Source organism: Pinus tabuliformis, chromosome 9 (genome assembly GCF_031772625.1).
Source record: "Pinus tabuliformis cultivar Carrire ecotype Pingquan chromosome 9, CPIR1, whole genome shotgun sequence".
NCBI classification, from domain to species: Eukaryota; Viridiplantae; Streptophyta; class Pinopsida; order Pinales; family Pinaceae; genus Pinus; species Pinus tabuliformis.
Window position 1 is genome coordinate 663,038,932 of NC_142307.1, and position 6,000 is coordinate 663,044,931.

A 6,000-nucleotide genomic window follows, 5' to 3' on the forward strand; every position below is an offset into this window, starting at 1 on the left:
CGTGGATTAAAGAGCTTATTCAGATTCAGATATTAATTAAGAAGCATAGTCTATCATGTAAAAGATATATCGGATTACTGAAACAAGAGAAATAAGCAAACCACACAAATCACCGTATGATACAACAGCAAGTGACCGTCGGAGCTGGGCCCTTGGCTACCAATGGTACACTGCTTAAAGTTACTTCAGATGCAGAAACGAAGTGAACACCAAGTCCTTTATATTGATTGCATTAACAAAAGTATACAAAATCAGATCTTACAAAACTTAATGATCAAAGTTGTTCTGAGTTTATAATTATAACAACAGTCGTCCCCCACGCTCGATGGCGTGGTACCTTTATATAACAGAAATGACGGAGATATCTAGATACAAAAGATAAGCTTAAAGCAGCGATCCCTCAGGATCGAAGATCCTGAGGGATTCGCTAATCGTTCAGTTCTCCTCTTTCCTTCTTGCGTTCTCCGTCTCGGTATCCTGCGTTCTTTTCCTGGACTATTCAGCTCTAAGTTTACTTGATCTTGTCCGCATCCGGTTCCCTGTCGACGGGACAGCAGTTACTTTCCCTTCGCTTCTTGTTTTTACTCGATAATTCCCTATTTCCGCGTCCTTCTACATAGAAAACATCAATTATTAGTGATTGAGCTTCGTTTGTCCATTTTCACACAATTTATCAAAACCCTTATATTTTTTAGACTCATAATGCAGAAAAGGTTAGAAATAGTATTGAAAAACCACTAGATTGCTTGTCAAAAAGCATACCTTCCAGGTGCTCCACACCAAGCATTTCTCCTCCTTGATCCACCTCTGCACAGTCAAAAATAGTTAAAAGCACATGCATGATAATTCCAACAACTTAATCAAAAATACAAAGAGATGTTTTCTTCAGATAGAGGTAGTCTAGACACATGTATTTTACCTTCATAGAAGTAATGGCATCTCTTTCAGTAGTTTGCATGCTCTCCTTTGCGTCAGTAGGACTAGCTGGTAGAATTAGGGTTTGCTAGGGTTTGCGTTTCTTTTTGGCTTTCGGTTTCTTTTTGAAATTAGATTAGCTTCCTTCGAGTTAGCTTTCATCCATCAATTAAAAAGCTTCTTCTAAGAGCTCATAGAATTTGGCTTAAGCTCCTAGTGGACTTGTGCCAGCTGACCAAGTGACAACTGCGGCAAGAGCTAGTACTTGTGCATACAACACCGTTGCTTCCAAGTTTGTTACGAACTACCAGGTTGATAAAATTAAAGAAGGGAGTTCCAGGAGTTGTAGCATTATTGCTACAATACTGGAGCCCACCACTATGCATTCCACAAACTGAAAGAGTTAATATAATTCGAGAAGCACACACTTCTCTAATATCAGGTCATTTTGGTGTAAGTAAAACAGTTGCACAGCTGCAAAGATTCTGCTATTGACCAAGAATGCATGAAACAGTTTCTAGATATATTAAAGGGTGTACCATGTGTACTAAAAGCAAGCCCAGCAATAGAAAACTAGGCTTGTACACTCCACTTCCAGTTCCTTCTCATCCTTGGGAAAGTGTTTCCATGGACTTCGTTGGGGGACTACCAAAATCTAGAAACGGTCATGAATATTTACATGTTATTCTGGACAGGTTCAGCAAAATGTGTATTTTAATACCTTGCAACAAGCAGATTACAACTGAACAAACAACAAAGTTGTTCATTCAGCATGTCTGGGTGAATTTTGGGTTACACACTTCCATAGTATTTGATCGAGATTCTCGATTTGTTGGGAAGTTTTGGTCAAGTCTATGGGAGTTGATGGACACCATACTGAAGAAGAGCACAACCTTTCATCCACAAACAGATGGCAAAACAGAGGTAGTCAATAGGACAGTGATCCAGTTGCTCAGGGGCTATTGTAGCAAACATCCCAAGCTTTGGGATAAATTTTTATGTTATGTGCAACATGCTTACAACCGTGCTAAACATTCTTCTACACAAGTATCTCCTTTTAAGACTTGTTTTGGTTTCATACTAAGGTCTCCCTTGGATTTTGTCTTTAGTAAAGACATAACAGTTGATAGACATAGTGATGTGGACAAAGCAACTAAGTTCATTGAACAGATCCAACAAATTCACTAGGCAGAATAGCTGGAAAAGAGCCAAGTACAAGGCAAGGCATGATAAACATCGAATGGAGCATAGCTTCCAAGTTGGTGATCAAGTATGGCTGTATATCAGTAAGGATAGAATGCAAAGTGAAGGAAAGACGTTGAAGCCAATAAGGTATGGGCCTTTCAATATACTTGAGAAAATTGGTGAGAATGCTTTTCGCCTTGATTTGCCAGCTTACATGCACATCTATTCAATGGTAAATGCAGAAAATTTAAGATTGTTTGAACCTTCATTGATTGAAGATCCCGAAGAGCAAAGTTAATTGCCTTCCATTGATGATCTGTTTCCTGAATATCTCAATGAGTTGCAGGAAGATACAGTTCTAGATAGGAAGGTGAGAACTACGTGCAGAGGTGATATTGAATACCTCAGAATTGGACTCAAAGGTTCAAAACCCAGCAGTGCAAAATGGATAGAGATTGGGCAAGTGAGGAAGTTGTATCCTCACTTGATTGATGCTTAAAAACCAACTTTTGGTGGTCCAAAAGCTTTTTCAGTGGGAAGGCGTGATCCAAAATGGATCCAAGAACTCTCTAAGTCTTAAAATCGCTTAAAAGATCAAAACTATCACATAAGGGGAACCTTCAAAATGGTGGAAAAACACTATCGGGAGGCGAAAAACACAAGAAAACAGTGAAAACAGAGCTATCGACGGCTTGAATAGTGAATGCACAGTAGCCGTCAGAACTAGCCGATCAACGGTGCAGATATGATCAGCAAAGGCTATCGGAAGTTATCGACGAAGTCCTTGTAGAACTTGCGATGGAGATCAGCCGAGTCAATGAGGACCATCAATCAAGCACGCAGATCGACGACCCACGTTGAATCGCAGAATTGCAGTCGGCAAATATGAAGGAGTGCGTACAACAGCCCAGGGCATGAGCGATATGCGATTGTGATTAATCGCATTGCGATATCGCAATCGGAAAACTCAATGGAACGGGGCTTAACACACACATATATATGCGATGCGATTAGCCGGATCCAATGGATATATAAACATTATTGCATAATATTTGAGATCCGTTTAACGTGATTTTTAATGTATTTTCGCATGTTTCGTTTATTAAACAAAATGCGAAGGGAAGCGCCGATGCGATGAAACCCGGACTCGAAGGGGTTTGTGAATGCAATTGTATAATATTTCAGATCCGCCCAAAGCCATTTTCACGAGATTTTTTAGTATTTTAGTGTATTTTTAAATACAGAAGGGAAACCATTGAACGGGCAATTGTGACTTGCGACAACGATTGAGGGCAGACCCGATAGAAGTATAGAGCGGATTTGAGGACTTTTAAAGTCCGATAAATAGTGTTTTTGGCAAATCTTCACAGTTTTGAAAGTATTTCTCTGTGTAAATAAAGAGAAGTTGTTTCATGGATTCCAAAGGCCTGAGGCATTCTTACGTTGCAGAACAGGTGGCTACCTCCCCTAAAAACGTTAGCAATGATTATTTAACGCCCAGAAGGGGGATTCGAGCGAACAGAGGCTGGAATCCAGAAAGCCTGAGAAGAGGAACAGTGAGCGCAAATTGGCTTTAAAGCCACAGATAGAGAACAAACAGAGCAAGAAGTGTTGAGAGAGAGCAAAGACAGAGACAGAGAGTGATAAAGAGAGTCTGTGTACTCGGAGAGGCTTGAGGGGTTCAAGCAAAACTCTTACTGTTGTATCTGTTGTGTGTTGAGACTCAAATTGAGCTCACACTTTGTAAAACTTTGTTCTGAAGACATAATAGAGAGGCCACCACTAAAGGCTGGACCAGGAGATGTAGCCCAGGAGTTTTGGGTGAACTCCATATTAAACTTGTTGTGTTTATGTGTGTTGTCTATTATGCTTCTTTACTGCTTCATTGTCTGTGTATTTCGCAATCTTATCGATCCATTGCACAAAATAACATAGGCATATCCATGCACATGAGTCTGTAATACCTTAAACATTGTCTTAGATCTCATTGTCAGATCATCGACTAACTTATATGAAATGCAAGATGAAACGAGATGTTAAAGACTTAAGCACTTAGGTTACGATTTGTTCCAAGCTAAACACTAAGTACTTAAATGAAAATTTCAATGAAAATACCAATTATGCAGATGCTCAAGATACTCAATTTAGGAAACGAAAGATATACAATTTTCCACAAGTCCACGATAGAGTATTCGATAAAAAATGTTGACCATAATTACTTGAAATTTTCCAAACTAAATATGCAAGAAATACCCAATAATTCAAGTAAATAAACCCACACTTAGAGTTAAATAATGTGCAATCTCAATAGATATAAAGCAGTAAAATATTTAAAATCCAATGCCAATGATTATGAAGCTTGGCTGAAGCATGCAAAAGGCTTAAATTTCGAAAAATTTCTATAGTCGAACTTAGAAAAAATAAAAAATAAACAAATTATATTTGCCTCGACTATAGAAAAATTAAATTTTTACACAACAAAGATTTTAAAGATATAAAAGCCCCAAAAACCCTTCTCACAAAAAATCCAAAAAAAGAACTTTAGTCATACCTTCATTGAATTTAATGTGATAAATGATTTCAATGTGAAAAATAAAAATAAAAAAAAATATTTTTAAAAGGCCAAAACGCACTTTAAAAAATAAAATCTAAGTATTATTTTTGTGAAAAATTAAGTTTAATATATATATATTATGGGCCAAAGGCCACACAAAAAATATTTAATCGAAATATGAAGTTGGGATGAACGATGGAGCTAGGTCAAGATGGAAAAAGGTGAAAGAAAGGAAAGACGATAAGAGAGAATGACAGACGTAGGTGAAGGCAACTCAAGCAAATAAAAGGAGACACAAGACAAAGTAGGAGGAGTTCACGTAGAGGGAGAAGGCAACGAACATCAAAGAAAAGGAAGGATGTAGGCTGACAAAGGAGTGATGGGTTTAGAAAGAAGAAAGAGACTATGGGAGTATGGCAGTGAGGGAGAGAGGGTTTTCGAAGTTGAGGAAAAGAGCAGAGAGAAGTTGGGAGGGATGTGTGAGGGATTAAGGGACGTGATTTAGGCAAGGAAGGAAAGGCAAGAACGTAGAGGAGTTGAAAGGCCTTTAGGGTCTGTGAAATAATGGAGGAAAAGGGTAATGATATGCAAAAAAAAAACACAAACAGATGGAGTTGCAGGAAAGAAAACATAGAGAGAATGGAGCTGCAACAGGCAAACAGGAGAAGAGGGAGACTGCTTTGAAAGAAGATGAGAAAGCTAAAGATTCCACAATTTTTTTTTTTAAATAATTTTTTTTTCCCAGAAATTTTTGTTTCAAACTCATATATTTCTGCTTCGAATTGTTCCCAGAAATTACTATGAAAACCTCATATTTGAACCTTTACACAAATGATTTAGTCGTTTGATCCATGCACACAAAAGTTTGAGGCTAGATATTTCCCTCTAGGGCCTAAATCTGCCTCAAAACCCCAAATTTTCTTTGACAAGTTTCAGATATGAACCTGCACAAAACAAAAATAAAAACCCAAGACCCAATACATATACAAAAATCTAAAGAAAAACCCAAATCCCAAGTTAAATAAAGAAAATTTAAAGTTTCTAAAGATTTATACAATTAAATTTACAAATCTATCAGATCTGAGGAGTATGAGTTTGACTCCGCTCCCAGATCTGTAGATTTGAGACTCTTTCTAGTCAGATCTAACAATTTAACTCAATATTTTGAAGATAAATAATTTTTAAGTTTTAGGTACTTGCCCAGGACACCCCTGCAAGATATAATTCGTTAGATAATATATGAATTTTAATCTAAAAGGTTGTCCAGATCTTAAGTTTTTGGAGTCAGTTGGTTCAACCGAGAAATTCCCCAAATGCCCAAAATTTCATAATCAAATGATTTCTGC